Genomic DNA, 20,646 nt, shown 5'->3' on the forward strand with positions numbered 1-20,646 from the left:
GAATGCTCTTTTGCTTCACTTAGATTTGTTAGAGAACGGGCATATCTTTTGTAGAAAGAATTAAACTCTCTTGCTTCACTTATATCTATTTAGAGAGATGTCAGGAATTGGTCATTCACATGGTTAGTCATAAAATCCTACATAAAACTTGTAGATCACTGAATATGATATGTTTGATTCCTTGCAATAGTTTTGCGATATAAAGATGGTGATATTAGAGTCATGCTAGTGGGTAGTTGTGGATTGTAGAAATACTTGTGTTGAGGTTTGTGATTCCCGTAGCATGCACGTACGGTGAACTGTTATGTAACGAAGTCGGAGCATGATTTATTTATTGATTGTCTTCCTTATGAGTGGCGGTCGGGGACGAGCGATGGTCTTTTCCTACCAATCTATCCCCCTAGGAGCATGTGCGTAGTACTTTGTTTCGATGACTAATAGATTTTTGCAATAAGTATGTAAGTTCTTTATGACTAATGTTGAGTCCATGGATTATACGCACTCTCACCCTTCCATCATTGCTAGCCTATCTAGTTCCGCGCAACTTTCGCCAGTACCTTAAACCCACCATATATCTTCCTCAAAACAGCCACCATACCTACCTATCATGGCATTTCCATAGCCATTCCGATATATATTGCCATGCAACTTCCATCATCATCATATACATGACTTGAGCATTCATTGTCATATTGCTTTGCATGATCGTAAGATAGCTAGCATGACGTTTTCATGGCTTGTCCATTTTTTGATGTCATTGCTACGCTAGATCATTGCACATCCCGGTACACCGCCGGAGGCATTCATATAGAGTCATATCTTTGTTCTAGTATCGAGTTGTAATATCGAGTTGTAAGTAAATAAAAGTGTGATGATCATCATTATTAGAGCATTGCCCCAGTGAGGAAAGGATGATGGAGACTATGATTCCCCCACAAGTCGGGATGAGACTCCGGACGAACAAAAAAATAAAAAAAAGAGAAAGGCCAAAAAAGAGAATGCCCAAAATAAATAAATAAAAAAATGAGAGAAAAAGAGAGAAGGGGTAATGTTACTATCCTTTTACCACACTTGTGTTTCAAAGTAGCACCATGTTCTTCATATAGAGAGTCCCTTGAGTTATCACTTTCATATACTAGTGGGAATTTTCATTATAGAACTTGGCTTGTATATTCCGATGATGGGCTTCCTCAAAGGCCCGAGGTCTTCATGAGCAAGCAAGTTGGATGCACACCCACTTAGTTTCAGTTTGAGCTTTCATACACTTATAGCTCTAGTGCATTCATTGCATGGCAATCCCTACTCACTCACATTGATATTTATTGATGGGCATCTCCATAGCCCGTTGATACACCTAGTTGATGTGAGACTATCTTCTCCTTTTGTCTCCTCCACAACCACCACTCTATTCCACCTATAGTGCTATGTCCATGGCTCACGCTCATGTATTGTGTGAAAGTTGAAAAAGTTTGAGAACATTAAAAGTATGAAAAAATTGTTTGGCTTGTCATCGGGGTTGTTCATGATGTGAATATTTTGTGTGGTGAAGATGGAGCATAGCCAGACTATATGATTTTGTAGGGATAACTTTCTTTGGCCTTGTTATTTTGAAAAGACATGATTGCTTTGTTAGTGGGCTTGAAGTATTATTACTTTATGTCAAATGATAGACTATTGCTTTGAATCACTCGTGTCTTAATATTCATGCCATGATTAGATATGTGATCAAGATTTTGCTAGGTAGCATTCCACATCAAAAATTATCTTTTTATCATTTACCTACTCGAGGACGAGCAGGAATTAAGCTTGGGGATGGTGATACGTCTCCGTCGTATCTATAATTTTTGATTGTTCCATGCCAATATTCTACAACTTTCATATACTTTTGGCAACATTTTATACTATTTTTGGGACTAACATATTGATCCAGTGCCCAGTGCGAGTTCCTGTTTGTTGCATGTTTTTTGTTTTGCAGAAAATCCATATCAAATGGAGTCCAAACAGGATAAAAACGGACGGAGATTTTTTTTTGGAATATATGTGATTTTTGGGAGGTGAAATCAACGCAAGACGATGCTCGAGGGGCCCACGAGGCAGGGGGCGCACCCTAGGGGGGCAGGCGTGCCCCTGACCCTCGTGGCCACCCCATAAGGCAGTTGATGCCTTTCTTTCGCCGCAAGAAAGATAATATCCGGATAGAGATCGTGTTAAAATTTCAGCCCAATCGGAGTTACGGATCTCCGGAATATAAGAAACGGTGAAAGGGTAGAATCTGAGAACGCAGAAACAGAGAGAGAGACAGAGAGACAGATCCAATCTCGGAGGGGCTCTCGCCCCTCCCATGCCATGGAGGCCAAGGACCAGAGGGGAAATCCTTCTACCATCTAGGGAGGAGGTCAAGGAAGAAGAAGAAGGAGGGGGCTCTCTCCCCCTCGCTTCCGATGGCACCGGAGTGCCACCGGGGGCCATCATCATCACCACAATCTTCACCAACAACTTCACCGCCATCATCACCAACTGTCCCCCCCCCCCTCTATGCAGCGGTGTAACCTCTCTCTTACCCGCTGTAATCTCTACTTAAACATGGTGCTCAACGCTATATATTATTTCCCAATGATGTATGGCTATCCTATGATGTTTGAGTAGATCTGTTTTGTCCTATGGGCTATTTGATGATCAAGATTGGTTTGAGTTGCATGTTTTGTTATTGGTGCTGTCCTATGGTGCTCTCCGTGTCGTGCAAGCATGAGGGATCCCCGCTGTAGGGTGTTGCAGTACGTTCATGATTCGCTTATAGTGGGTTGCATGCATGACTGAAACACAAACCTGAGTAAGGGGGTTGTTGCGTATGGGATAAAGAGGACTTGATGCTTTAATGCTATGGTTGGGTTTTACCTTAATGATCTTTAGTAGTTGCGGATTCTTTCTAGAGTTCCAATCATAAGTGCATATGATCCAAGTAGAGAAAGTATGTTAGCTTATGCCTCTCCCTCATATAAAATTGCAATAATGATTACCGGTCTAGTTATCGATTGCCTACGGAAAAATTACTTCATCGTAACAAAAAGCTCTTTACTAAAACTAATTTAGTTGTGTCTTTATCTAAACAGCCCCTACTTTTTATTTGCTCTTTATTATCTTGCAAACCTATCCAACAGCACCTACAAAGTACTTCTAGTTTCATACTTGTTCTAGGTAAAGTGAACATCAAGCGTGCGTAGAGTTGTATCAGTGGTTGAGAGAACTTGAGGGAATATTTGTTCTGCCTTTAGCTCCTTGTTGGGTTCGACACTCTTACTTATCGAAAACTGTTGCGATCCCCTATACTCGTGGGTTATCAATGATCATACCTAGATATTCTCATAACTATGTTCAATCCTGTCAATTGCTCAATAGTAATTCGTTCACCCACCATAAGATACTTATGCTCTTGAGAGAAGCCACTAGTGAAACCTATGGCCCCCGGGTCTATCTTCATCATATTAATCTTCCAATACTTAGTTATTTCCTTTGCTTTTTTACTTTGCTTTTATTTTACTTTGCATCTTTATCATAAAAATACCAAAAATATTATCTTATCATATCTATCAGATCTCACTCTCGTAAGTGACCGTGAAGGGATTGACAACCCCATATCGCGTTGGTTGCGAGGAGTTATTTGTTTTGTGCTGGTACTAGGGACGCGCGTGCAGCCTCCTACTGGATTGATACCTTGGTTTTCAAAAACTGAGGGAAATACTTACGCTACTTTGATACATCATCCTGTCCTCTTCAAGGAAATCCAACGCAGTGCTCAAGAGGTAGCAAGAAGAATTTCTGGTGCAGTTGTCGGGGAGGTTCGCACAAGTCAAGATTTGACTCCCGACAACGAGCCATTTCTGGCGCCGTTGCCGGGGAGTCTACGCAAAAGTCAACATACCAAGTACCCATCACAACCCTTATCTCCCGCATTACATTATTTGCCATTTACCTCTTGTTTTCCTCTCCCCCACTTCACCCTTGTCGTTTTATTCGCCCTCTCTCTCTATCGTCCCTCTCTTTCTCTATTTGCCTCTTTTTGCCTGCTTGATTTTTTTGCTTGTGTGTTGGATTGCTTGCTTGTCACGATGGCTCAAGATAACACTAAATTGTGTGACTTTACCAATACCAACAATAATGATTTTATTAGCACTCCGATTGCTCCTCTTACCGATGCCAAATCTTGTGAAATTAATGACGCTTTGCTGAATCTTGTCATGAAAGATCTGTTTTCCGGCCTTCCTAGTGAAGATGCCGCTACCCATCTAAATAGCTTCGTTGATTTGTGTGATATGCAAAAGAAGATTGTTAAATTGAAGCTATTTCTTTTTTCGCTTAGAGATCGTGCTAAAGCTTGGTTTTCGTCTTTGCCTAAAAATAGTATTGATTCTTGGAACAAGTGCAAATATGCTTTTATCTCTAAGTATTTTCCTCCCGCTAAGATCATATCCCTTAGAAACGATATTATGAATTTTAAGCAACTTGATCATGAACATGTTGCACAAGCTTGGGAGAGGATGAAATTGATGATACATAATTGCCCTACTCATGGTTTGAATTTGTGGATGATTATACAAAAATTTTATGCCGAATTGAATTTTGCTTCTAGAAATCTTTTAGATTCGGCCGCGGGAGGCACTTTTATGGAAATCACTTTAGGAGAAGCTACTAAACTCCTAGATAATATTATGGTTAATTATTCTCAATGGCATACTGAAAGATCTACTAATAAAAAGGTGCATGCGATAGAAGAAATTAATGTTTTGAGTGGAAAGATGGATGAACTTATGAAATTATTTGCTAGTAAGAGTGTTTCTTCTGATCCTAATGATATGCCCTTGTCTACTTTGATTGAGAATAATAATGAATCTATGGATGTGAATTTTGTTGGTAGGAATAATCTTGGTAACAACGCGTATAGATGAAATTTTAATCCCAAGCCTTATCCTAGTAATCCCTCTAATAATTATGGTAATTCCTACAACAATTCTTATGGAAATTATAATAAGATGCCCTCTGATTTTGAATCTAATAGTAAGAATTTATTACTTCGCAAAAGAATTTCAATGCTTTGATTGAAGAAAAAATGCTTAAGATTGATTAGTTGGCTAGGAACGTTGATAGAATTTCTCTTGATGTTGATTCTTTGAAACTTAGATCTATTCCACATAAGCATGATATCAATGAGTCTCTCAAAGCCATGATAATTTCCATTGATGAGTGCAAAGAAAGAACCGCTAGGATGCGTGCTAAAAAAGATGCCTTTATAAGAGCGTGTTCTTCTAGTTCCTATGAAAATAAAGATGAAGATCTAAAAGTTATTGATGTGTCCCCTATTAAATCTTTGTTTTGCAATATGAATCTTGATAATGATGGGACTGAATATGATCCGCCTTTACCTAGAAGGCGTTCCAAAAATTTGGAGTTTTTAGATCTTGATGCTAAATTTGATGAAAGTGGGATTGAAGAAATTAAAACCCTAGATGTTGCTAAACCCACTATTTTGGATTTCAAGGAATTTAATTATGAAAATTACTCTTTGATTGATTGTATTTCCTTGTTGCAATCCGTGCTAAATTCTCCTCATGCTTATAGTCAAAATAAAGCGTTTACTAAACATATCGTTGATGCCTTGATGCAATCTTATGAAGAAAAACTTGAGTTGGAAGTTTCTATCCCTAGAAAACTTTATGATGAGTGGGAACCAACTACTAAAATTAAGAGTAAAGATCATGAGTTCTATGCTTTATGTGATTTGGGTGCTAGTGTTTCCACGATTCCAAATACTTTGTGTGATTTGTTAGGTTTCCGTGATTTTGATGATTGCTCTTTAAACTTACACCTTGCGGATTCCACTATTAAGAAACTTATGGGAAGAATCAATGATGTTCTTATTGTCACAAATAGGAATTATGTGCCTGTAGATTTTATTGTTCTTGACATAGATTGCAATCCTTCATGTCCTATTATTCTTGGTAGACCTTTCCTTAGAATGATTGGTGCAATTATTGATATGAAGGAAGGAAATATTAGATTCCAATTTCCGCTAAGGAAAGGCATGGAACACTTTCCTAGAAAGAAAATTAAATTACCTTATGAATCTCTTATGAGAGCCACTTATGGATTGCCTACCAAAGATGGCAATACCTAGATCTATCCTTGCTTGTTATGCCTAGCTAGGGGCGTTAAACGATAGCGCTTGTTGGGAGGCAACCCAATTTTATTTTTATTCCTTGCTTTTTGCTCCTGTTTACTAATAAATAACTTACCTAGCCTCTGTTTTTGTTGTATTTTTTGTGTTTATTTAGTGTTTGTGCCAAGTAGAACCGTTGGGAGGACTTGGGGAAAGTCTTGATATCTTGCTGTAAAAAACAGAAACTTTAGCGCTCACGAGAACTGCTGCCATTTTTATTTGGAAAGTTCTATTTAGTTAATTCATTTTTCAGATGCTTAATATATAAATTACTTATGTCCAGAAATTTATTTTAGAATTTTTGGGGTTCCAGATCTTGCGCTAGCTACAGATTACTACATACTGTTCTCGTTTTTGACAGATTCTGTTTTTCGTGTGTTGTTTGCTTATTTTGATGAATCTATGGCTAGTAAAATAGTTTATAAACCATAGAGAAGTTGGAATACATTAGTTTTAACACCAATATAAATAAAGAATGAGTTCATTACAGTACCCTGAAGTGGTCTTTTGTTTTCTTTCGCTAACGGAGCTCACGAGATTTTCTACTTTGAGTTTTGTGTTGTGAAGTTTTCAAGTTTTGGGTAAAGGTTTGATGGATTATAGAACAAGGAGTGGCAAGAGCCTAAGCTTGGGGATGCCCATGGCACCGCCAAGATAATCTAAGGACACCTAAAAGCCAAAGCTTGGGGATGCCCCGGAAGGCATCCCCTCTTTCGTCTACTTCTATCGGTAACTTTACTTGGAGCTATATTTGTATTCACCACATGATATGTGTTTTGCTTGGAGCGTCTTGTATGATTTGAGTCTTTGCTTTTTAGTTTAACACAATCATCCTTGCTGTAAACACCTTTTGAGAGAGCCATACATGATTTGGAATTTGTTAGAATACTCTATGTGCTTCACTTATATCTTTTGAGTTATATAGTTTTGCTCTAGTACTTCACTTATATCTTTTAGAGCACGGTGGTGGATTTTTTTATAGAAACTATTGATCTCTCATGCTTCACTTAGATTATTTTGAGAGTCTTAAATACATGGTAATTTGCTTAAATAATCCTAATATGCTAGGTATTCAAGATTAGTAAAAAAATCTTATGAGTGTTTTGAATACTAAGAGAAGTTTGATGCTTGATGATTGTTTTGAGATATGGAGGTAATAATATCAAAGTCGTGCTAGTTAAGTAGTTGTGAATTTTAGACATGCTTGTGTCGAAGTTTGCAAGTCCCGTAGCATGCACGTATGGTAAACGTTATGTAACAAATTTGAAACATGAGGCGTTCTTTGATTGTCCTCCTTATGAGTGGCGGCCGGGGACGAGCGATGGTCTTTTCCTACCAATCTATCCCCCTAGGAGCATGCGCGTAGTGCTTGGTTTTTGATGACTTGTAGATTTTTGCAATAAGTATGTGAGTTCTCTATGACTAATGTTGAGTCCATGGATTATACGCACTCTCACCCTTCCATTATTGCTAGCCTCTTCGGTACCGTGCATTGCCCTTTCTCACATTGAGAGTTGGTGCAAACTTCGCTGGTGCATCCAAACCCCGTGATATGATACGCTCTTTCACACATAAACCTCCTTATATCTTCCTCAAAACAGCCACCATACCTACCTATTATGGCATTTCCATAGCCATTCTGAGATGTATTGCCATGCAACTTTCCACCATTCCTTTTATCATGACACATTCATCATTGTCATATTGCTTAGCATGATCATGTAGTTGACATAGTATTTGTGGAAAAGCCACCGTTCATAATTTTCATACATGTCACTCTTGATTCATTGCATATCCCGGTACACCGGCGGAGGCATTCATATAGAGTCATCTTTTGTTCTAGTATTGAGTTGTAATCATTGAGTTGTAAATAAATAGAAGTGTGATGATCATCATTTTCTAGAGCATTGTCCCAAGTGAGGAATATAAAAAAAGAAAGGACATAAAAAAAGTGAAGGCCCAAAAAATGAGAGAAAAAGAGAGACGGGACAATGCTACTATCCTTTGCCACACTTGTGCTTCAAAGTAGCACCATAATCTTCATGATAGAGAGTCTTTTGTTTTGTCACCTTTATATACTAGTGGGAATTTTTCATTATAGAACTTGGCTTGTATATTCCAACAATGGGCCTCCTCAAGTGCCCTAGGTCTTCATGAGCAAGCAAGTTGGATGCACACCCACTTAGTTTCTTTTGTTGAGCTTTCATACATTTATAGCTCTAGTGCATCTGTTACATGGCAATCCCTACTCCTTGCATTAACATCAATCGATGGGCATCACCATAGCCCCATGATTAGCCTCGTTGATGTGTGACTTTCTCCTTTTTGTCTTCTCCACATCATATTCTATTCCACCCATAGTGCTATGTCCATGGCTCGCGCTCATATATTGCGTGAAAGTTTATAGGTCTGATATTACTAAAGTATGAAACAATTTCTTGGCTTGTCATCGGGGTTGTGCATGATGAGAGCATTCTTGTGTGACGAAAATGGAGCATGACTAAATTATATGATTTTGTAGGGATGAACTTTCTTTGGCCATGTTATTTTAAAAAGACATAATTGCTTAGTTAGTATGCTTGAAGTATTATTATTTTTATGTCAATATGAACTTTTATCTTGAATCTTTCGGATCTGAATATTCATGCCACAATTAAGAAGAATGACATTGAAATTATTCCAAGTAGCATTCCACATCAAAAATTCTGTTTTTATCATTTACCTACTCGAGGACGAGCAGGAATTAAGCTTGGGGGTGCTTGATACATCTCCAACGTATCTATAATTTTTTGATTGCTCCATGATATATTATCTACTGTTTTGGACATTATTGGGCTTTATTATCCACTTTTCTATTATTTTTGGGACTAACCTATTAACCGGAGGCCCAGCCCAGAATTGCTGTTTTTTTTGCCTATTTTAGGGTTTCGAAGAAAAGGAATATCAGACAGAGTCCAAATGGAATGAAACCTTTGGGAACGTGATTTTCTCACCGAACATGATCCAGGAGACTTGGACGCCACGTCAAGAAATAAAGGAGGAAGCCACGAGTTAGGGGACGCGCCTACCCCCCAGGCGCGCCCTCCACCCTCGTGGGCCCCCTGTTGCTCCACTGACGTACTCCTTCCTCCTATATATACCTACGTACCCCCAAACGATCAGATATGGAGCCAAAACCCTAATTCCACCGCCGTAACCTTCTGTATCCACGAGATCCCATCTTGGGGCCTGTTCCGGAGCTCCGCCGGAGGGGGCATCCATCACGGAGGGCTTCTACATCAACACCATAGCCTCTCCGATGAAGTGTGAGTAGTTTACCTCAGACCTTCGGGTCCATAGTTATTAACTAGATGGCTTCTTCTCTCTTTTTGGATCTCAATACAATGTTCTCCCCATCTCTTGTGGAGATCTATTCGATGTAATCTTCTTTTTGCGGTGTGTTTGTTGAGACCGATGAATTGTGGGTTTATGATCAGGATTATCTATGAACAATATTTGAATCTTCTGTGAATTATTTTATGTATGGTTGGTTATGTTTGCAAGTCTCTTCGAATTATCAGTTTGGTTTGGCCTACTAGATTGATCTTTCTTGCAATGGGAGAAGTGCTTAGCTTTGGGTTCAATCTTGCGGTGTCCTTTCCAAGTGACAGTAGGGGTAGCAAGGCACGCATTGTATTGTTGCCATCAAGGATAACAAGATGGTTTTTTTATCATATTGCATGAATTTATCCCTCTACATCATGTCATCTTGCTTAAGGTGTTACTCTGTTTTCATGAACTTAATACTCTAGATGCATGCTAGATAGCGGTCGATGAGTGGAGTAACAGTAGTAGATGCAGGCAGGAGTCGATCTACTTGTCTCGGATGTGATGCCTATATACATGATCATACCTAGATATTCTCATAACTATGCTCAATTCTGTCAATTTCTCAACAGTAATTCGTTCACCCACCGTAAAATACTTATGCTCTTAAGAGAAGCCACTAGTGAAACCTATGGCCCCCGGGTCTATCTTCATCATATTAATCTTCCAATACTTAGTTATTTCCTTTCCTTTTTTACTTTGCTTTTATTTTACTTTGCATCTTTATCATAAAAATACCAAAAATATTATCTTATCATATCTATTAGATCTCACTCTCGTAAGTGACCTGAAGGGATTGACAACCCCTTATCACGTTGGTTATGAGGAGTTATTTGTTTTGTGCAGGTACAAGGGACGCGCGCGCAGCCTCCTACTGGATTGATACCTTGGTTGTCAAAAACTGAGGGAAATACTTACGCTACTTTGCTGCATCATCCTTTCCTCTTCAAGGAAATCCAACGCAGTGCTCAAGAGGTAGCAATGCCACACACCCTGCCACCGTCACTCATCCGCAAACATTGAGATACCTGGTTTTTAAATTCTAGTAAATCCAAAACTCGTTTGAAACTTATGAAACTTGGCATGCTATCATGGAGCGGCATCAACATGCTGTGGTAAATGTTTTGTCCCATTTGGGGCAGTTTGAGTATAAGCTTCTCACAAACCAGAGCTTCTCACAACAAGCGTGATGGTTTTTGTAGGGAACGTGCCACCTTTGGGGACGAAACGATATCCGTTGCCTCTTATTGCTTTCAAAAAATTTCGAGTGTCAACATAGAACAACAGGATTGTTGTGTTTAATTTTGAATTTTTTTGGGGTTCGTTTGGACATTTTATACATTAATTGGGTTTCCCGGGCATTTTATATGCATAATTCAAATTTGAACTACATGCACATTCTCCAATGCATATAAACTGGTTGAAAAATCAAATATGTGTCCTTGGTTGCATGCTTAGGTACCATGCAAGAAATGGGAATGAATTTCAAACACCCTGCCACCGTCACTCGGTCGTAAACATTAAGATACCTGGTTTTTAAATTCTAGTAAATCCAAAACTTGTCTGAAATTCATGAAACTTGGCATGCTATCATGGAGCGGCATCAACATGCCGTGGTAAAAAATTTGTCCCATTTGGGGCAGGTTTGGGTATAAGCTTCTCACAAACCAGAGCTTCTCACAACAAGCGTGATGGTTTCGGTAGGGAACGTGCCACCTTTGGGGACGAAACGATATCTGTTGCCTCATATTGCTTTCAAATTTTTTCTAGTGTCAACATAGAACAACAAGATTGTTTTGTTTAATTTAGGAATTTTTCGGGGTTCATTTGGACATTTTTATACATTAACTGGGTTTTCCAGGCATTTTATGTGCACAATTCAAATTTGAACTACATGCACATTCTCCAGTGCATATAAACTAGTTGAAAAATCAAATATGTGTCCTTGGTTGCATGCTTAGGTCCCATGCAAGAAATGAGAATGAATTTCAAACACCTTGCCACCCTCACTCAGCCGCAAACATTGAGATACCTGGTTTTTAAATTCTAGTAAACCCAAAACTCGTTTGAAATTCATGAAACTTGGCATGCTATCATGGAGCGGCATCAACATCCCGTGGTAAATTTTTTGTCCCATTTGGGGCAGGTTTGGGTATAAGCTTCTCACAAACCAGAGCTTCTCACAACAAGCGTGATGGTTTCGGTAGGAAACATGCCACCTTTGGGGATGAAACGATATCCGTTGCCTCTTATTGCTTTCAATTTTTTCTAGTATCAACATAGAACAACAGGAGTGTTGTGTTTAATTTAGGAATTTTTCGGGGTTCGTTTGGACATTTTTATACATTAACTGGGTTTTCCAGGCATTTTATGTGCATAATTCAAATTTGAACTACATGCACATTCTCCAATGCATATAAACTGGTTGAAAAATCATATATGTGTCCTTGGTTGCATGCTTAGGTCCCATGCAAGAAATGGGAATGAATTTCAAACACCCTGCCATCGTCACTCAGCCGCAAACATTGAGATACCTGGTTTTTAAATTCTAGTAAATCCAAAACTCGTCTGAAATTCATGAAACTTGCCATGCTATCATGGAGCGGCATCAACATGCCGTGGTAAAAATTTTGTCCCATTTGGGGCCGGTTTGGGTATAAGCTTCTCACAAACCAGATGTCGGTGTGCAAAAGTGGGGGCTCTCCTTCCGCACCCCTTTACTTGTGCACGGGCAGTCAGAGCCGCGCCCACGGCCACACTAAGCAGGGCAGAGGAGGGATGCCGGAGCACAAGACAACCAGAGCAAAGCCAAGACCAGAGACGCAAAGAGAGCAAGAGGGCGAGGTGGAATCCCCCGGCAAGACTCTTGTCGGGGTGGCTTCCGCAGCCTCGGCAAGATCCTTGCTGGGGCAACTTGCCTGACGCCAACAGAGCGTGCTGCCCTTGAGCCCAAGGGGTTCCCATGCCATATAGGAACCAAGGCTCGGGAGGCACCTCCATTGTGGCATGCAGATCTTTGTAGAGTCATAGAGACACAAGATCAGATGGAAACCAGAAGACGACGATCCTTGTCGAGATCCTTGCCAAGGAGATCCACGAGACCCCCGGCGAGATCCTTGCCGGGGACGACCGCGGTGCCGTAGCAAGACCCTTCCCGGGCCCTTGGCAAGACCCTTGCCAAGGACGCCTGCGGGCCGCAGCCAGGCCCGCATCCGACAAAACTGCACCGCCGCTCCCCATGCAGCTGCCAGCTCGACCAGCTGGGCCCGCCAAGACTGCATGCGTGGCAGCGCGCGACCTCTACACCAACTCAGCAAGCACCTGCGTGGTGGCATGCAGATCTTCGTGAAGGCTCCACCATAGCGCCAGCCCAGCAGCCAGCCAACGTGGCGCTACAACGCCTCGTCAGCTTGGACATGCGTCGGAACCAGGCGAGGCGACGACAGCTGGGACGAGCTTCTTTGACGTCCCCAATAAAGCAAGAGAGGCACGTCGGCAGTGCATTAAATGCATTTGTCCGACGATGCCAGGGGATAGACTCTACCCCTATACACCTTTCCACCTCCTCTGTGCCACAGTGGCAACCCCTTTTTGTCTATAAAAGGAGGCCCGAGGCGTACTGGAGGGGGATTCGGATCTTTTGGACTAGAGAGCCACTACAGCTATTTCAAGAACACAAGAACACCTAAATACACACCAAAGTAGGACTAGGGTTTTACGCGACTCCGTGGCCCGGGCCTGGGTAAACGATTTGTGTGCTGACCGCCAAACCCGCTCTTTGCACAACCCCGCGCCTGTCAACCATAGAAGGGATCCTAGTGATGAAGGAAATATGCCCTAGAGGCAATAATAAAGTTATTATTTATTTACTCATATCATGATAAATTTTTATTATTCATGTTAGAATTATATTAACCGGAAACATAATACATGTGTGAATACATAGACAAACACAGTGTCACTAGTATGCCTGTACTTGACTAGCTCGTTGATCAAAGATGGTTGAGTTTCCTAGACATAGACATGAGTTGTTATTTGATCAACGGGATCACATCATTGGGAGAATGATGTGATTGACTTGACCCATTTTGTTAGCTTAGCACTTGATCGTTTAAGTTTACTACTATTGCTTTCTTCATGACTTATACATGTTCCTATGACTATGAGATTGTGCAACTCCCGAATACCGGAGGAACACTTTGTGTGCTACCAAACATCACAACGTAACTGGGTGATTATAAAGGTGCTCTACAGGTGTCTCCGATGGTGTTCGTGGAGTTGGCATAGATCAAGAATAGGATTTGTCACTGCGATTGTCGGAGAGGTATCTCTGGGCCCTCTCGGTAATGCACATCACTATAAGCCTTGCAAGCAATGTGACTAATGAGTTAGTTGCGGGATGTTGCATTACGAAACGAGTAAAGAGACTTGCCGGTAACGAGATTTAACTAGGTATTGAGATACCGATGATCGAATCTCAGGCAAGTAACATACCGATGACAAAGGGAACAATGTATGTTGTTATGCGGTTTGACCGATAAAGATCTTCGAAGAATATGTAGGAACCAATATGAGCATCCAGGTTCCGCTATTGGTTATTGACCGTAGACGTGTCTCGGTCATGTCTACATAGTTCTCGAACCCGTAGGGTCCGCACGCTTAAAGTTCTGTGACGATCGGTATTATGAGTTTTTGTGTTTTGATGTACCGAAGGTAGTTCGGAGTCCCGGATATGATCATAGATATGACGAGGAGTCTCGAAATGGTTGAGACGTAAAGATCGATATATTGGATGACTATCTTCGGACACCGGAAGGGTTCCGGGAGGTTTTGGACATATACCGGAGTACCGGGGGTTACCGGAACCCCCCGGGAAGCTATTGGGCCTTATGGGCCTTAGTGGAGAAGAGAGAGGGCACCCAGGAGGTGGCGCGCCCCCCCCCTTGCCCCAATCCGAATTGGACAAGGGGAAGGGGCGGAGACCCCCCTCTCCTTCCTTCTCTCCACCTCCTCCTTCCCCCTTCTCCTTCTTGGAATAGGAAAGGGAGGGGGCAAACCTACTTGGAGTAGGATTGCCCCCCCCCTTGGGCGCGCCTCTCCCTTGGCCGACCCTCTCCTCCTCCCCCTTTATATACGGGGGTAGGGGGGCACCCAAAAGACTCAACAATTGATCTGTTGATCTCTTAGCCGTGTGCGGTGCCCCCCTCCACCATAATCCACCTCGGTTATATCGTAGCGGTGGTTAGGCGAAGCCCTGCGTCGGTAGCTTCATCAACATCGTCACCACACCGTCGTGCTGACGAAACTCTTCCCCAAGCTCTACTGGATCGTGAGTTCACGGGACGTCACCAAACTGAACGTGTGCTAAACACGGAGATGCCGTACGTTCGGTGCTGAAGATCGGTCGACCGTGAAGACGTACGACTACATCAACCGCGTTGTAGTAACGCTTCCGCTTAACGGTCTATGAGGGTACGTGGACGACACTCTCCCCTCTCGTTGCTATACATCACCATGATCTTGCGTGTGCGTAGGAAAATTTTGAAATTACTACGTTCCCCAACAAAAACACATAAGGAAGAATATAAGTAGAAAATTTTATTGGAGATTTACAAACATAGCATTGGTCAATGATGCAACTCATGAAAGAATTAATAAGGGAAGAGAAGATTCACATGCAAATACACTATCCTAGACATCTTTTGTGATTGTGAGCCCCCATTAAAATATTATATGCCAAAATTGTTGACGTTGGACAAGGAAGATGTCGTAATGATTTATGTTTGTTCATATTTGATTGCGGCTTGAAGCTACTGTCGGCGTTCTGGGAACGGGGGTCCCCAGACTTGCCTGCCTGCGGCCTGCGGCGTGGCTCAGGTGGGGGCCCAGCACGGCCCATCTTCATCAGCCCAAGCTCAAGACCCTCGCGAGGGGACAAGCCTCGCAGGGCGGACGACAAGAAGCTTCCTCAGAGCGGCCTCATCAGGCAGGCTCACAAGGAGGCGAAGAGATCAATGCAAGGGTACCTCGTGAGGATCCCATGACGATCAAGGCCAGGCGGGCGCCGGCCTGCGCAGGGTCCTTGTTTCCCCTTTGGTGCAAAGGGGGCAAGCACAGGCCAAGGCATCAGGCAAAGGTTACCGTTCCAGTGCAACGAGACCAAGACCAGCCAGACGGCAGGACGGAAGTCACCGTGGAGCCCAAGACGGCGTCATCGTCAGTGCTTTTGGCAGCCGAAGACCACCTTTGGTCAGGATAACTTGTACTACATGTTACCCTTCAAAATGGCCAATTGTTGGCGCCCTTCCCGCTCATTATTTGGGGAGAGGCCCAGGGCCTCTATAAATAGAGCTAGCCACCACAGAGGGAAGAGAGATCGAAAAATCTGGAGACGGCTAGAAATCTGGTAGAACCCTAGCACAGAGAGAGAAAGAGGCGACTGAACTCACCCTAGCAGTTCATCGCACTAGCTCAAGAACACCTCTCGCGAGGCTGTTCTTCCCTTGTACTGTCCATCATCAGCCCCAGAGGCAATCCACCACACCACACACTGGAGTAGGGTATTACACCACAACGGTGGCCCGAACCAGTATAAACCTTGTGTCTCTTGTGTTGTTCATCATTTTCATCTTAGTTCGCATGAGAGGATCGGACGTAGATCGGTAGGGGAGAGATCTCCGTGCGCACCACAGTGTTCGAACCTCAAGGGTCTGTCGGAACCCGAAACCCGACATTTGGCGCGCCAGGTAGGGGTGCGCCGGAATCCTTCTTCCGCTGTTCGCGTGCGATCTTCCGTCGTGTCCATGGCTGACGCTCGTCGGGCTCGTGCCGAGCACCGGGCTGCTCACGCCGCTCGCGTCGCCCAGACGGCGCCCGTCGGCGGCCCCCCTCGTCGTTCCCAGTCGCCCGCCGCCAACGCCGCCACCGGCCCGGCGGGGAACGAGCAGCAGGCCTCGTCCCAGCACCCCTTGGTGCGGCGGGATGGCCGCACCGCCACCATGTCGCTGACTCCAGCTGGCTCGTCGTCCCACGCCCGTCGCGCACCCATGGATGCGCACGCCTCACCGCTCTTGGCGCGGGAGCTCCTGCACTATCGCCCCGTCGACAACCTCTATGAGGACTGGCTCGCTCGCATCACCAAGCTCGTCAGTGCCGCAGGGGGCTCCCCCTTGCGGTCCCTCTCGCTGCCTCGCCCTCCATCCCGTGCAGGGGGCGAGGATCAGGAGGCGCCTCTGCCGCCTCCTCCCCAAGAAGGTGCCCTGGCCCCAAGGCACGCAGCCCCAGGACGAGACCCTCCACGTCCGGTGCCTGCGCGGCAAGAAGGGAGCTGCCAAGAGATCCCACGTCCCCGGGAAGGTGCTCGCGCGCTCCCAGCGCCGGCGCGCCAAGATCGCGCCCCAGCGCCTCCACGACAAAACCCCGCGCTGCTCCCGGTGGCGGCGCGTGGTGACCCGCAAGAACGAGTCCAGCACCAGCAAAGGGCGCCGGTGGCCACGGCGGGCTGCCTCGCCTTCACCCCCGAGATGCACAGCGTCACATGGCCAGGCAAGTTCAAGTCTGACCTCCCTCCCCGCTACGATGGCACAGCGGACCCTGCGGAGTTCCTGCGGCTCTACGAGATGGGCATCGTAGCCGCCAACGGAGACGAGAAGGTCATGGCGAATTGGTTCCCCATGGCGCTCAAGGACGGCGCCCGCACCTGGCTCCTGAACCGGGCTCCCGGCACGATCTCCTCTGGAAAAAACAGATGCGCAACCGCTTCATCGCCAACTTCCAGGGCACTCGCGACCGGCCCCCGGCCGTGAGCGACCTGCGCCGCATCAAGCAACAGCTAGGAGAAACCCTACAGAAGTACATCCAGTGCTTCAACTACGCTCGCCTCAAGATCCCCAAGGTGACTCAAGAAGCCATCATCTTAGCCTTCTCCGACGGCGTGCGCGACATCAAGATGAAGGAAGAGCTAGCAATCCATGAAGACCTGTGCACATCCCTGGAGCTGTTCAACTTGGCGACCAAGTGCGCCAGGGCTGAGGAAGGGCGTCTCTCCCGCCTCGAGCTCCCGGCGGCCGACCCAGAAGAAAAGAAGCTCAAGGCCAAGGACATGAAGCGCAAGGGGGCTGCCGTGCTAGCAGCGGAATCGGACACCAAGCGAGGCAGGGATCAGCCTGAGTCATCCAAGGGCGGACGGTACTACGTGTACCATGACCTCCACACCCACAACACCAACGAATGTCAAGAGCTCAGAGCCGTGCGAGATGGGCGAATCGGCCGACGCCCAGAGCGCAATGACAGGGGCTATGGCCGAGGAGGAGGAAGAGGTGGCAGACGATGGGAAGACCGTGGCCTTTGCCAGGGATGGCGTGACCGCCCTCGCGAGGACCGCTGGCTGGACTAGCCTCGCGAGGGAGGCTAGACGGACCAGCCTCGTGAGGGCCACCCGCACGGCGACGCAGGCCTCCCTCCTCTGCCGCCTCCACCAAGGAGGAACGAAGACCAACACCAAGACGATGGGGCTGGGGGCTTCCCAGAGCCGCGTGCAATTGCTTGCATCTTGGGAGGCGCCCAGGCCCCAGCCTCACAGCGCATCTTCAAGCAGTTCGCTCGCGAGGTGAATGCAGTCCTTCCCAAGCTTGAGGCCACGCGCCCTCTCAGGTGGTCTACGTGCGCAATCACGTTCAGTTCCGCAGACCAGCTCAAGTGTGTGGCAACGACCGGAATCCTCCCCATGCTTTGCTCCCCAGTCATCAGCAACGTGCAGGTCACCAGGACCCTCATCGATGGCGGGGCAGGACTCAACGTCCTGCCCGTCGAGACGTTCGACAATCTCCAAGTGCCGTACGACCAGCTTCAGCCGACCAAGCCTTTCTCCGGAGTCACCGATGGTTCCACTATTCCAATTGGGCAGGTTCGTCTTCCGGTCACCTTCGGGCAATGCAACAACTACCGCACTGAGCTCATCGACTTCGACGTCGCTCACATCCGCCTGCCGTACAACGCCATCCTCGGGTACCCAGCCCTAGCCAAGCTTATGGCAGTGACTCACCATGGTTACAATGTCCTCAAGATGCCAGGAAGCGGTGGGGTCATCACCGTACCCTGTGAAGAAAGGGACGCAGTGTGCTCGCTCGAGCGTGCGTTCCAAGCCGCAGCAATCGAAGACCCAGATCGCAGGAGCGGGAGGCCTCCCTCGGCGACCCTCAAGAAGAAGAAGACCTCACCTAGCCCGAGCCACAAGGAGGCAGGCACCTCCGGAGGTATTGCGTCAGGATTCGCGCCCGATCAGGGAGCGCCACCCTCTCGCGCATAGGAAGGCGTGCCCGGCGCCCTCCTCAGGTAGGGCTCGGCGGCTCTCTAGCCGCCGACCTTGCCAAGGTCGCGGGGGAGGCGCTCGGGCACCACTTGGAGGGGTGCTTTCAAGCACGCTTCCCTCAGGAAGGTACAAGTCAAAGGAGACCAAACCCTAAGGAGTTCATCGCAAGGAACACCCATGAGCTACAAGAGTCCAGAGTCATGCACGGCAGCTGCCGCTTACCTGCTGTGGCCCCACATCCGGGCGAGGATGAAGGACTGTGCGTCTGCGTCGACGTACCAGTGCTCAACCGAGCTGCGTCCCAGGAGTGCCTATGGCCTTTGGCCATAGGGCGCTGCGAGGGACCACCTCACAGCTTCGTTCGCATGCCTTTCGGCCTGCCGAGCGCGGTCGCTGCACATCAGCGCCTGTTGAGGAGCATTCTGGAGGCTCAGGAGGTAATGCATTGCGCGGTCCTGGCGGAGGTGGCGATGGTCCCCGAAGACCTGCACGTGCCACCAGAGCCTCCCGAGGCCCCTGGGCCTGGGGGCTCATGAGGGCCGACGTCTTCACCGCGCATCGCTCACTCCCTCAGCATCACCTCATCTTCAACAGCACCAGGTGACATCTTTCAGAGTTCTACTTTCAGCTGGGAGCGCCCACAGGGCTGCACCATTCCCAGGCCGCGTGGGTCCGTCCCCGCGGCATGTATCCATTTTGGTTATGCTCTTTATTTACCTTATTGGGGGCGCCCCTCAGGCTACATCATCCCCCACGCCGCTCGGGCCTGACCCAGCAGCGGTCGCTTTTACCTGCGCTTGCTTGAAATTGGATTTCCTCCTATGTGCTTAACATACCTGACCTAATCACCTGCTCGATCGACGCCTATTTGAAGAGCCGCTCGCTCTGGCACGGCGCGTGCGCACGGGTCCGTCCCTGCAGCGTTGATAAACCTGAGTGGTCGAGCTCTGGCCGCAGCAGCCCCGCATGATGCCACCTCACCAGGCCCTCAGTGCCCTGACCGCTCCCTCGGAGTGACCATAGGTTGGCCGGGGACCGTAACGACATGCCTTGTTTCTCCTCATGATTGGTGTGCAGGACCTACTCCAGGAGCAACGTTGGGGGCATCGTGAGCTCCCTCTCCCTCTCTTCGGCACGGACCGCTTGCACGTTAAAAGGGGGGTACCTGAGCATCGCGACTCATGGGCTCCTACTGGCTCTCCAGCCCTCACCCCTGGCCTTGACCCACGGCATCGCGACCTGTCATACCAGCGGCGGCTGAGCTCGCTCGAGGGCCGGAACCTGAGGACGTAGAGCATTAAGGAAAGTGCGGGGGAGTGGGAGGAAGCTCGCGAGGGCCTAACCCAGTAGTACCTCGACCACCGCCTCTCGGGCCAGGCGCTTCTCCGAGGAACTACGTCAGACATACAAGATAAGTCACGTCGTCGCAAGAGCTAGACCAACGCAGCGCTAAATCCCGGCCCAGTGCAACTCTGTCATGGCAACACTACCTTCCTTTCTCGCCCAGCAAGGATTCCTTGAGCGCTAAAGGGGACCTCCTGAGCATTGCGACTCAGGGGCTCTTATCGGACCTCGGGCCGCTCACCTCCTAGCCTTGACCACGGCATCGCGACCTGGCATACCAGCGACGGCTGAAGCCTGCCTGGGGACTGGGACCTGTCAGCGTAGAGCGCCAAGTCCTCATGAGGATAGAAAGGGGGAGCTTAGCCAGGACAGAACGGACACCTCATGCCAATTCATATTAAGGATATAATGTTTA

Source organism: Triticum urartu, chromosome 7A (assembly GCF_056163025.1).
Source record: "Triticum urartu cultivar PI428250 chromosome 7A, HENAU_Tu73, whole genome shotgun sequence".
NCBI lineage: Eukaryota > Viridiplantae > Streptophyta > Magnoliopsida > Poales > Poaceae > Triticum > Triticum urartu.